This window comes from Tenrec ecaudatus, chromosome X (genome assembly GCF_050624435.1).
Source record: "Tenrec ecaudatus isolate mTenEca1 chromosome X, mTenEca1.hap1, whole genome shotgun sequence".
Classification (NCBI taxonomy): domain Eukaryota; kingdom Metazoa; phylum Chordata; class Mammalia; order Afrosoricida; family Tenrecidae; genus Tenrec; species Tenrec ecaudatus.
Genome location: NC_134548.1, coordinates 117,759,880 through 117,774,206, shown reverse-complemented (window position 1 = coordinate 117,774,206; position 14,327 = coordinate 117,759,880). Strand labels below are relative to the sequence as shown.

Here is a 14,327-nt window from a genome sequence, read left to right as displayed (position 1 = left end):
CATCTGGGTGGCTAACAAATACATGAAGACATGCTCACAGTCATTAATAATTAGATACATGCCAATCAGAACTACAATGCAATACCATCTGATTCTGAAAAAATGGCACAGATCAAAAACAAACAACAACGACGTGTGCATGCATGAACATACACACAACCCACAAAAAACAGGTTGTGGGAATATTGTGATTTATACACAACTGATGTGATCATGAAATGGTACAAACACTATGAAAAAATAGTATGGTGCTTCCTCAACACAGCTGGAAATACCTTATGACCCAGCAATTCCACTCCTATATATGAATTCTGTAAATGTAATAGCTGGGAAAACTATAGACATATGCACACCCATGTACATTGCAGCCTTAGCAAGCAAGGTTGTGTTGTCTGCATATCATATCGGAGCTGTTCTCTTCTATATCTAGTCCAGCTTCTCCACTTATTTTCTTTGTAGAACACTGAATATGTGGTGGGATTCAAATAATATAATGAAAGGCAATATTCCCATATTGCTGTTACATTAGCATCCTCAATGGCAATATTCTTCGATTTTACACAAGCACCATTGGCTGTGTGAATTATCCCTAACCACATTTTCACCATAGAAGGAGGAGGAGCCCATTCCTTTATAGGCCAATTAGAGCATAATCTGTGTTTGAGAGATGAGGAACAGGTGAGTTCTCTTCTCTGAACATACTGTGTTCATATTTGAAAAGAGCCTTGTCAGCTTCAGCTGAATTTGCAGCAGTTGTTTTGACATCATTTTTAGCTCACTGAACATTATAATCCACTCATAATACCTTTTGGGAATTCGGGGCTTAACACAAAGCAAAAACGAATGACAGTGTATCACACTCTGCCTGTTTGGCACTTCTCCCCTTTACATTCTGTTTGTTTCCTGAAGTAACATATGCAAGGGAATAAAAATGGAGCATTTTATCAAAAGTATGACTTTTATGAAATGAATAAATAAGCATTACAAGCATAGTTCCACCTATTTTTTATACATATGGACGGAAGGAACACTACAATAGGCACTTAGATTATGCTGTTGTGAAGATGAATGTTAAAAAAGAGAAAGCAATCTACATTTGTGATTTTCACATTGGGCATTTGCATAGCTGCCCACCCTGATTACAAATGTGTGTTTACAACCTGTTTTCCGAACGCAACGAAAATCATCTTAAGTGGTCCTCCTGCGGGTGCACGGATATCATCTTCTGACTGATGGTGTTATACTCCTTCCGGTGATTAAGGCCGACTTCACTTTGAGGAGTCAGCGCTTCCTCAGTCGCCTTGTGAGTGTCGCCCAGCCTGAGCAGTTCATCTCCTGGTACTCTAGTAGACTAGCTTCTGCTGAGAGTCTATAGATTTCCAGTGGCTAACTTGTCAGAAATAAATCAGCTCTTCTTTTTCACTAGTTTATCTTGGCATAGAAACTCTGTTTAAACCTTTCCACCTGTGTGATCCTGCTGGTAATTGAAATACTGGTGGCATCGCTTACAATGTCATCATACCAGACAAATCATCACAGTATGACAAGTTGACAGCTGAGTGATGGCTAAAAAAGAGTTCATTCAGTTTTCTTCATGAGTAGTATTCCATAGTTTTGGGTATATCGCAATTTAACTATTCACTTGTTGAAGTACATCTGGAATGTTTCCAGTGATTAGCTCTTATTAATAAAGCTATTTTGAAGATAAGTTTTGGTGTGAATCCTAAGTCCCAATTTCTCTAGGATAAATACCCAGGAATGAAATTGCTTTGCTATATGGGAGCTGCGTGACCTGCTTTCTCCAAAAACTGCAAAGCTCTTTCACAGAGTGGTTATATCATTTTCCATTTTTACCAACAATGTGTGAGATCCAACTTCCCCACAATCTTATCAGCGTTTTGGTCACTTTGTTGTTTTTAGCCATTTACACTGATGTATGTTGACAAATCATTGTGTTTTCAATTTTTATTGCCCTACTGTCTGATGTCAATAGCATCAACACAGTGACTCACACAGAAAAATAACATCATATTGATGGTGAGGATGGTGCAGGACCTGGCAGTGCTTCATTCTGTTTTAGAACAGTGATGGGTAGGAGGAGAATGGAGAACCTGGCCGTGTTTTATTCTATTGTACATAGGGTCACTACGAGTTGGAACCAGCCGGACAGATGCAAACAACAACAATGTCTGGTAAGGTTGACTGTCTTTTTTTATGTGCTTATTTGTCATACGTATATCATCTTCAGTAAAATGTCTATTTGTCTTTTGTTCACTTTTAAATGCAATTATTTTAATGTATTGTGGTATAACTTCTATTCAATAAAATGCATGTTGTTCCGTTATTTTTATAATCAAGGTTAAATCCATATAAAATAAAATTCATCCATTTAAAGTGTACATTTTAGCCATCTCAAAATGTTATATGTCACCGTCATCATTTGTCTAGTTCCAAAGTACTTTCATCATCCCAAAGGACATGCCTTGCCCATTAAACAGTCGCTCCCACTTTCTCCCCACTTAGCATTCACCGCCACAAGAACTGAACCCACTGCCATCACACAGAGTCCAACTGCCAGCAACCCTCAGGGTAGTAGGAGGCTGTAAATCTTTACGGAAGTGGATAGTTTTATCCAAGCTGTCCAAAGCTTACCCAATTGTGCCAAATACCATCTTTTATCAATCACCAATATGCTTCTTGTCTCCATGGGTTCCCAATTCTGGATATGTCTGATCAATGGAATTCTTTGGCTTAACACATTGTTTTCAAGGTTCATTCATGTTAGTGCATGAATCAGTCAATACTCCACTCCTTTTAATGACTAAATACAATCCTAATGAATGGACATAACAAACATATTTTGTTTATTCATTCATTTGTTGATGAAAATTTGGGTTATTTATACTTTTTTGCCTAGAGTAAATAGTACTGTCAAGAGCATCCATGGAATTATTGAGGGTTCCCTTGCAGACCCCCCCAAAAAAAAAACCTAAAATCGCAATAACGTAGGTCACAAAAACCTTTTTTTTTGTTTCCCAGAGCATATTAAACATATGTTTATGACTAATTAGAAGAGTTTGCCTACTTTCACCCAGTCCCGGGACGATTGCAATCAGGGTGCCCGCCATGAGGTACTACTGCATTCCCGCTGCTTGTGGTATCTGTGATGAGCGAGACAGAAGCCCAGTTCTTGCCGACAGTCAGGACTATTGTAACTTGTAAGGTTGCCAGCATCAATTCCCACTTGGCCTAAGTGCACATCCTCTACGTGGGGTCCATGCCACTTAAGAACTCTTTTCGATGAACTATTCGCAAGGAAGACATCCGAGCTACTGAAAAAGACCAGGTTGAAATTTGTAAGAGTTTCCACCCAGGTGACCTTGTCTTGGCTAACATGATCTGTCTAGGTGATACAGTCTGACTACGTACTGACCACGGCGGAGAATGAGCTGGGCGTGGTGGCGGCCCGCAGTGACTCAGGTGTCCAGATGGTTCCCAGCAGCTGGTGTGAGATGCAGTGTCCTAAAACCCACACTAAGGAATTCCGGAATGTCCAGCCCAAGTTCCCGCAGACCTAAGATGCCTCTGCACCCCCCACAGTGGGCGGCAGCCCGGTTCCAAGAGTACGTGCACAAAAGTAGCATCAAGATGCCACTGTCTGCAGTCAGACCCTGGAGATCTCCAGAGGGATCTGCCAGCCCCGTGCTCTGTCAGCAGGGCATTTTTGGCCTTCCTATGGGTTCCCAGCTCTCCAGGCAGGAAGCACCTCTGCTCCAGGCATTAGCACGTAAGCCATATAATGCTGGAAGTAGCCTCGGCCTCCTGATTCACCTTAGAAATACGTGGTGTTTCCCTGAGACAGAGAAACCATTTTTATTAAAAAGACTTTATAGTTAACAAAAGGTATGTTTACACTATACTGTAGGCTAGGAAGTGTGAAATAGTATTCTGAAGAAGTTTGAAACACTCTAAGAATGAACAAAAATGTGACACACAGACACAAAGTACATACATACTTGTGGAAGAATGATGCTGACAGACTTGCCCAACCAATAGTGTCACCACAAATCTTCTATTTGTCAAAATGCATTCTCTCCGAAGCACAATAACCAAACACCACTGCATTTGAGTTGTTTTCCAACTCATGGCGACCCTACCTAGGATTTCTGAGGTCATACATGATTCTGAGACCAAATCGCCCCATCTTTCTCCCAGGGAGCTGCAAGATGGGTTTGAACCACTGACTTTGCAGTTAACGGTCCATCCCAACAGGACCTCCAGAGTTCCTTAATGCACAATACAGTGAAGGGCAATAAAATGTGGTATGCGCATATTTGTTTTCAATTCTCTGGACTATTTACCTAATTTCATTTCCTTTCTAGTCGTAGGGCTATTCAAATGCTCATGTTATATTGGAGTCCTTGTGGTACTTTGTGTTATTAAAGGAAGTGATTCATTTCATCGCCATTGTCCAATTGATGTGTGAGGTTGTTGCTGTGAGACGCTGTCAAGTCAGTACTGACTCATAACGACCCTATCGACAAAGGAAGGAAACACTGCCTGGTCCCGCGCCATTCTCACAATCCTTGCCGTTGGAAACCATTGTTGTAAGAACTGTGTCAATCCATCACTTGAGGTATTTCCTCTTTTTTACTGCTGCTCGACTTTACCAGGCATGATGTCCTTCTCCACAAACTGGTCCCTCCTGATAACATGTCTAAGGTATATGAGATGAAGTCTCACCACACTCTTTTCTAAGCAGCATTCTGCTGGGCTTTTCCCAAGGTCAGTTCTTCGTCTGGCAGGCCATGGGACATAGTCTTCACCAGCACCACAATTCAAAGGCCTCATTTTCACTTTGGTCTTTCTTTTTCATTGTCCCGCATTCAACTACATATGAGAGACTGAAATGATCGAAGCTTAAGTCAGGCCCACCTCAGTCTTCATGGTAATATGTTTGCTTATTAACACCTTAAATGATATACCTGTTGATAGTGGAGCCAAGTTAAATGAAAATCTTGACAACTTCACTTTTTTTCCTCCATTTGATTATTTGTCCATTTGTGAGAATTTTTACTTTTTAAAATATTTTTACAGTTCTTTTCCTTGAGATGAACTTGTGTGGCACTAAAAACTCCAAGTTCATTTCAGTTTTATTTGCCTCCTTTTTCTTTTTTAAGCCACTCAGACCACTATTTAGATTTGAGGCATATGGAATCTAGAGGTTGTTTTATTTTTTAAAGGAGCATACTGTATATAGTTACATAGACCATCTCAAGATATGAATCAACAATAATATCTTGTTAAGCACTCCATAGATGTGGCTCTCTTTCTTCACCACCACCCCGTCCTTCCTCGCTCCTTCCTCAGTATTCTATCCGTCCCAGGTCCCTGTTTCTTTGTCTGGAATCATGAATCACACTACAGGCTGTAGTCTGATCATCATCAATAAGTGCTTCGAGTCCTCTACACTTTCAGCAAGCAAGGTTGTGCTGTGTACCGCAGGTAGCTAACGAGTCTTCCTCTAATCCTGATGCTGTATTCGTCTTCCTATACTCCAGGTGTTCAGATGTTTTGCTCAGTAATAATTGTTTTAATATTTACTATCATTTTCTCAGATTATTGAGTCAAGCTTATATCCCTTCACCTTACTTTCACAGTTGGATAAGTAGGGTGAAAGGTCACCACAGTGACTCATACTTTTCCCTGTTTTAAATTATGCAGTATTCCCTTGCTTTGTTCAAGCAGCTGCCTTTTGGTCTATCTATAGGTCCTACATAGACACAATGACGTATTCAAGAATTCCCATTTCTCACAATGTTGACCATATTTTGTCTTCTGATAGTTATATAAAAAGATTTTTGTTTAATGTGACGGTTGCAGAATACATCTTTATCTACCTTTTAATTTCAATCTGCCTATATTATTACAGTTGAAATGCGTTTCTTTCAGACAATATGTTTTTCTCTACACTGCTGCTATTTGACTTTTAACCAGTATATTTAGACCATTTTTACTTGGTGTAATTATCACTTTTTAGTGCTATGTTTGCAATTTTGTTGCCTTATTTTCTTGTTCTTGCTTTCTGTCAGTTATTTAAATATCTGTTAGAATTTTGTTGTAATTTATCTGTAGGGTTTTTGGGATTTCTCTTTTAATAATATTCTTAGTGATCATTCTTGGCATTACAGTATAGATATATTACTACTAAAGTGCATTAATCTTGTCACTTAATCAATTTAAGTGAAGTAAAGAAAACTTACCCCTTTCCGGCCTTTAAACACTTTCATTTATAATGAAATAGTTTTAAATAATTCATCTGAATACATGCAGAATCACATCAGGAAGTGTTATAATTTCACTTTCCCATCAAACATAACATGGAAAATGTTAGAGAACAAAAGCCTACTTATTTACTCATTTTGCCTTATGATTTCTTTCCTCCTGATACTCAAAGGTATCTTCTTTTATGATTTCCTTTTGTTATAGACTATCCTTTATCTACTCTTTTAGAATAGGCCTGCTGGTGACATTCTCCTCATTTATATTCATCTAAAATGTCTGTTCTACCTTTATTCCTGATTGGAATTTTTATGGTTATAGAATTTAGACTTCAGCATTCTCTTCTTTTCACACTTGTTGTTGTCGATATCTCCAGAGAGTCTGTCTTTTCATTTTAAACAGTCCTCATGTTGGCTTTAGATCTGATGCTCCTTGTTTTTAACTGTACTCATTGAGATGAATAGGAAAAACTACAACGATAAGATATGAAGAATGCCCTAGATTGTGGGAAAAGGAGGGGGGAAAACACTGCTGGATTTAACTGCATTTGTATATTTTTCTAGACAGAATAATTCCAAGAATAGTCACTCTCATCACAATTGCGCCCAAATCATTCAAAGGCCATGACAATGAACCACAGAATGTATGTTCTTTTTTTCTGAAGGAGTAGGAGATCATCAAGATGGATTCAACGGCAAGAAAAGGGTGGTGATGTCTAGTGGTCACCCCCTCACAAAAGACAATAGATTTTTCCCCCTAATTTTCTCTAAATGCACAGTTTATTCAAGCTTCCTGACAAGCACTATTTCGTCCTCACTGATTGCTACGTCTGAGCCTCTCTTATAAGATCTTCCAGAACTTACACTGGTCCGTACCACAGTCCAGGGGCAGTGGATATAGAAATATTGCTAGATCCAGGAGGCATTATTGTTCCTATAGCAGGCAGAGTTCTTAGGGAATGGGATCCCAGAATCCAAACCAAATGAATCCCATTGCCATCCAGCCATAGGACTCCCAGAAGCCCTATAGGATAGCATACAATTGTCACCTAGAGTTTCGGAGACTGTCAATCTTTACAGGAGCAGACAGCTTCATCTCTCTGCTGACAAGTGAGCAGCGAGGGGTTTTGAGCCAACAAACGTGCGCTTAAAAACCCAGCCCATAAACCACTGCACTGCCAGGGATCCTTGGGTATCTCAGAGAAGGTGATATTTAAACTAAATCTTGAAAGGTGAATAGAAATTTCCGGCAGAAAGAGCCTTAGGGAAGCAAATCTAGACTGGACACAGGCAAATTTTTATGAGAACATGGCTGTAAATGACAATTGCAGAGTCTATTGAATTCCCCCGAGATTCCAGTGCTGCAGGTCTAGGGTCCTTGACAAAAGTCTAAGATGCCAGCTGCTTTTCCTGGCAAGCTGTGACTGAAAAGGCAGCTGAAGATGTCAATAAGTAAAGAAATGGAGGGTGTTATAGCAAGATGGCATGGCATGAGTACTGACAATGTAGTTGGGTTGCAAAAACGGACATGGGAAATAATACACATCTCTTATACCAATGTCACTAAGTGATAGTTTGGCGGGTACAAGCTCTAGTGGTGGGAGGAGAGGAGGATTGATGTGTAAATGCAAGGAGATGGGAAGGAGCATGGTTGGGTGTCTGCCTGCCTAACGGGAGATCTGTTATACAGGCACAAGGAGAGAGGAAATTCGTAGGTTAGGAGGACTCACATCTAGAGGACCTGGCAAGCCAGAGGGAAGCATTTCCCCTTGATGTGGCATGCTGACGTGTGAATCCTTGTTGAAAGGACCACATGAAGGAGAAGCAAGCTGCAGCCATGACGAGTTTCTCTCCTCACTGCTCCAACAAGCTGGCTGCCAACTGTAACTCTCTTAAATCTAGTGGGCAAACTGTGTTCAGACTGGGACAGAGAGCTAGCCCCAGGCACAAAGAAGTGGCAGGGATGAGAGCCTGGTCCCAAACTAACTAGTTACAACCACCCACCCCCACCCCAAGCCCCAAGATGAAGCAGTCAGGCATAGGAAGACCATCTCTCTAGAAGAAAAAGGCAGTGTTGTACAGATATAAGAATTTGAGGTCTATTTTTAAATTCTTATAATCCAAGTTTGTTGTTTGGACTATTAGTTACATTCGCCATGTTGTGCTACCATCACTGCAATTCGCGTTGAAGCATATTCCACCACCCTCCCCAGAGTTCCAGTCTCAGAAACGCCCAGGGGCAGTTCTGCCCTATCTATGGGGTCGCTAGGAGTCAGCCCCAACTCAGTGCCAGTGAGTGAAACAGAAAGTAACACCCTCCTAAGCAATAACGCCTAGTTCCCCTTTCTGCCCAGTCCCTGGTAAGCTCTAATAAACATGGGCCTCTATGTCCTTGTCCAGTATTTCATTTTGGTGGGATCATACAATCTGTATCCTTTTTTATATGTTTTGGAGAAAAATGATGCTTTTGACTCTCATAAGAGTTACAATCTGGGACACTCTCAGGGGAAGCTCCACCCCGTCCTCCAGGGTCACTACGAGTCTGAAGCAATTCGATGGTAGTGCATTGGAGTTTTTAGATATGATTTCTTTAACTTAACGTTTTTGGGGTCCATTCATGTGGCGGAACCTCATTTTACTTTATTCACATTCCACTGTATGAATATACCATAATTTGTTTATCCATTATTAGTGGGTATTTGGGTTGTCGCCACCATCTGACTACTGTGGATAATTCTGAAACAAACATTAGTGTGCATGTATCTGAGTCTCTAAAGCTCTGCTTTCAAGTCGGTTTGGTATATCTAAGAATAGAATCCTGGGGAAATGAGGATAGTGATTCACCAGAAATGTGTGGAGCTATCAATAACCAATTTAATATCGTGTATCTCCCAAAAGGCTTATGGGAAAAAAAAACCCAACTCATGTGCTGATGGAATTGAACCAATTTGAATGGAGAGAAATAATTTGCTTCTATGTAGCCTATAGGTTCATAGTACAACCTTAAAGCTCCTACAATAGAGTTGACTGAGCATAAGGAGACTTAAAAAACTGATTATTGAGCATCTACTATTTGCAAAGCACTGTAATGGGGCTAGTGAAAATACAAAGCTGGGGGTAGGAATTTCCCTTCAGAGGTTAATCAAGACCTAACTAGAATAGTTGTTAGATGCATGTGCAGGAAGGAGGGGGTTAGTCCCCCCCCCTAATTATGGGTTCGACAGGCACAATTGTTCAGTTGAGATATATTATATTCAAGTCATAGAGAGCATGAGAGATGAGAGACTGAAATAATGGAGTCAGACACATTTCATGGTAGCATGCTCACCTCAGCCCCGCTTGGTGGTCCACATGGAGAGTGGGGGAAGGGAAGGAGGACAAGGGGAACGGGCACAGGGGAGCTAGGACAGGGGAGGGAAGGGAGCCTACAGAGCCAAGAGGGAGGAAACCCGAGAGAGAGCTCTTTATTGCTAACCCAGGCCTATATATTCACTGGGGACATGCAAGCCCCCTAATTACAGGTAAAGACATACGTCACATTGTGCTTCTCCGACAGGTTATATACCTTTACCTTCCAAGGAAAATTAATAACAGCCATGCTATCAATTACAATCAAGAAAGGACAAGAGGATATAGACTCCTGAGTCAGTCTTCTTGTGTTTCGATCTTTGCTGTGCTAAGTTGTCTGTGGGCCAGTTACTTCACTGCCTCTTTTTCTGAGCTGTGTGAAGATAAAGATAGTGCCTGCTCCCTGAGGATTGATTGTGTGCCTAACAAACCACCATTCACAAATGCTTGCATTGGATCCTGGAACATGTAAGGCAATTGATATTATTATTATTAACCTCCCCCAAAACGTTGCCCTCAAGTCAAAAGCAGACCCACCGACACTCTGGAGGATGGGCTAGGACAGCCTCACAGGACTTCCGAACCTGCCATCTTTTAGGAATCAGACTGCACCATCTTTCTCCTTCCACAAGGCTGTTTGCTTTGAGAGACTGACTTTTATGGTTAATGGGCCAACACTCAACAATTGTGCCTCCGGGTTCCTTATTAATTACCTCCCTGAAGTGCTTTCTTTGACCAATATTAGTGATTTATATTAGAAACGTGCACTAAGCCACTAAACAACAGTCTTATTGACTATACTCATATTATTCTTAGAGTATAACAACAGTTGTGGGGATGGAGCAAGAGTGGGCAGTATTTAGTTCTGTTGTACCTAGAGGTCAATATGCGTCGGAACTGACTCAATGGCACCTAACAACAACAACAACATAGTTTTGTGAGAAGTTGATGAGCTTGTCATTTTGCAGGCTTCGGGGTCAGCTTCTCATGACAGTGTCACCTGGAACAAGATTTTGCAGATCTCAGAGCCTTGCTTTCCTCACCTGTAACTTGGGCATAATACTCATATTATAGACTTCATAGAATACTTTTGAGATATAAATGAGATCATGGATATAAAGCATTTAGTCCAGTCCCTAGCAAGAGTATGTGATCAAGGATCGCTAGATGGCCCACACTGAGTTCTGAGGGACTTGAAACTTCCTCTTCCTGTTCAGAGCCAGAGAGCTCTGGTGTGGCTCAAGTATAAGATGGAGTTCAAGACTTCACCCACCTACTGCCCTCCAGTCAATTCTGACTCATAACGAACCTAGCTATGATTTCCAAGACTGTAAATCTGTACAGGGACCAGCAGCCTCAGCTTTCTCCCAGCTGGTCAGTTTGAACTGCCAACCTTTCAGTTAGCACCCCAATGCTTAGCACCCCAGTGTCTGAGCAATACAGTTAGACCACCTTGCTAGAGTGTAATATAGGAAATACTAATAGATTTTGCCTAACACACACACATGCACACACACACATTCCCACCTTGATTTCATGACTCTTGGATCCTTCATTTTTGCAGTTTGCTCTTTTTATTCTTTCTGATAAGGTAAGACAACATTCCCCAGCTCTTAGAAATTTGAGTAGAATTAGAGCAGGACACAGGAAAAAAAATGAGAGGGCCACTTGAAGTCTTATAAAAAGTGAGAGAGTGAACTTAAAAAAAAAAAGGAGTCCTCCTTGGCTCCCTCCTTTTAGGCCCAAATTTTGAAATTCAGTGACCCAAGATACAGTGTGAGCCATGAAGAGAAGACTCAAAGAATATCTTTAATTTTCCCCTCTTGCCTGAGCCTCAAGTTGTGTGGGAAAACAGCAGTCCTTGGGAGGACACAAATTCCAATCTAGGATTAAAAATAGAATGTTCCCTCCATGCTACTTATCTCTCGGGCACATAGAAATTGTAAAAGAAAAAAAATAGTTTGCAAATGCTCTGACACACCCACTGTTGCGATCTGGTGGCTATGCTCCTTCCCCTTGGATTAAGGTGGGTCTACGGCTTCTTTGAGCAACTGAACATGGCCGAAGTGAAGCTATATGACTTCTGCTATGGAGTCATAAAAGGCCATGTAACTTCCACCTGGTCCTATTAGGATTATACCTTCTCAGGGAAGCCTGTAACAATGTGAGAAGGCCAAATACTCCGAAGCACAGCCATACTAAAGAAGCCATCTATCACCCACCCGTGCTATGATCCAACCAAACCCAGCCTTCCAGGCACCCTTAACCACACATCGGATAAGATAGTGAAGGTCCTCTGTACTATTTCATCCATCATCTGAGCATCCCTGTGTGGCCTTCATTGACACTGTGACAAGCAAAAGAATCACCTAGCCAAGGCCTGTCTGAATTCCTCCACTGAAGAACCCATGGGTATCATTCAATTGCAGAAGCAAGTGTAATTGTAACAAGGATCTCATTAAGGGGCTGTCCATGGTTAGTTGAGGCTGGTAAAACGCAAGTCTCCGCTCAAACCTCTCACTTTTTATGGGATGTGATGATCCTGGAGCCTTGTGATGGTGCGCCTTTGCTCATTTTTAAATAATAAGGCCAGACTCAAACAATAAGTGCCAGTGACACCAACAGGATCGGGTCCCAGGTATCGCAGGGCAGAAAACAAACAAACAAACAAAAGCAACTCTTGGGTTAAAGGTCGTGAGCACTTCCTGGATGATCCTGTGTGCAGGAAGTCCCAGATAGAGTGAATTCAGCTTTGTAAACTGGTCCTAGCGCTCCTCGTCCTGAGAGTTCACTGCTTTCTGCTCCTGATCCAGGGAACAACCATAGATATTGGTTCCTTCCCCCACATCACTCCATTTGCCCTATGCTATTGCTTCACGGTAAACGACCGGAAATGGTGATAGCCTGACCATCCCACCTCAGAATCCTTGCAAGAGGTTGTGGGGTTAAGCAAACTGAGAGGATGTGTTGGAAATGTCCGAGGAAGTCAATCTTTTACTACTTGGGTTTTCAATCATAAACCTCGCTAATCTGAAAGGAGCCGAGCTATTTACAAGGAGTTATCATAGGTCAGCGGGAGCCCTGGTGGCTACGTGGTTTACGTGTCAGACTGCTAACTGCAAAACAGCAAGGTCAGCAGTTGGAAAACACCAGTGCTCCCAGGGTGAAAGACAGGATTTTCTACTCTTGTAAAGAGTCCCAGGTTCACAAACCCACAGGGGCAGTTCTATCCTGTCCTACAGTATTACTAGGAGTCAGCATCAACGTGATGGCAGTGAGTTTGGATCTGAGGGCCTAGGAGTAGAGTTGCTGCTGGTGCTGTGAAATAAGTGTTGGAGTGCTAACTGCAAGGCAGGCAGTTCGAGCCCATCAAACGCTAAAATTCTGGGGACATACAGACTCTCAAAGGTCTTCTATTTCAATCCCTCAGTTTACCTCTGGGAAAACGGAAATTACGAAAGGGAAAATAACTTGGATCCCACTTATTAAATGAATAAATGGCAGAAGTAGGAAGGTTTCCCAGCTCCTACTCAAGAGTGATTCTCACTATACTCTTAAGCAGAGTTTCAAAAATTTAAAGGTGCAGACCTATCTCTTGGGGATATTGTTAAACATCAGGTGTGAGGCAGGGACCTAAAATATTACATTTTGACCTTGCTCAATGAGGTCCATGCTCCTGGTCCTTGAACCACATCTTAACTAGCCTGGCTACTGGGCATACTTAGGGGGAGAAACCAATAGCCGCCCACCCCCCTTTTTTCTTGAATTGTTGGTATCACACAGCCAGTGTTCTGTTATTTAAGTCTCTTATCCTGGAGGAGACTCTTTTGCATTTGCTATCTTCTTGGCACTCTTTCCCTTTGGCTTTTGAGCTTTTTCCTCACTGGCCTGGATCAGTACCAGGAAATGATGAGGCCACCCGCACAACAGCAAGCGTCAGCAATGTGTTGGCATGGCTAACCCCCTTTCGTTTTCCTGTCCACCATGGCCTTCCTTAGTCAAAAGGTTCGCTGAAGGTGGAAGTAAAAACTGGCTTCAGAATCTGTTTGGGGGCTATTTCTGGATTTCCTGTCCCCTGTATTCATGGAAAATCCAGAGCACGCAGTATGAATATATCATAGTGTGCCCAGTTTGCTTGTGTGGTTTGTGGAAACTGGTCCCATAGCTTTATAGCCACACCACATGTATTTAAAGGCTGTAGCTCTGCAATGGCGTTTCTGCCCAAAAGATTCAGAAAATTGCTTCAACCCTTTACTTGGTCCGGAGCATCTGGCTGGTCCTCACAGAAGAAGAAGAAGAAGATGATGAAGACTGGGTATACTAGGGAAATGTCTGCCTCCTATTAATGCTAGTCAGGACCTTCAAATTATGCAGGATTTCTTTTTTTCCCCTCTTTTTAGAAGAAATAAGCTCTCCTTGGAGCACCTTCTACCCCTTTGCAGCTCTGTGATCCCTTTGACTTTGGATAGCTCACTTGTCACTCTGGGCCTCAGTTTACTCACTTGCAACATGAGAGACTGGACTACTTGTCTTCCAATCACCAGCTCCAGGTCTGGACTGTCGGCCAAGATAATCACATTGCCCCCCCCCCCATGTCCTCCAGGTTCTACGGCTTCAGGAGAAAAGAAGTTGCACATATTAGGAAGATTTAGGGGAAAAAATCATAAAAACAATAATACCGTTTCTGGCAGTCCCTTA

At 41.8% G+C, this 14,327-nt stretch overlaps 1 pseudogene; it reads left to right on the top strand.

Moving 5' to 3' along the window:
* The first annotated feature begins 3,126 nt into the window (after positions 1-3,126).
* On the top strand, positions 3,127-3,578 carry LOC142433674 (exosome complex component CSL4 pseudogene; annotated as a pseudogene).
* The last annotated feature ends 10,749 nt before the right edge of the window (positions 3,579-14,327 follow it).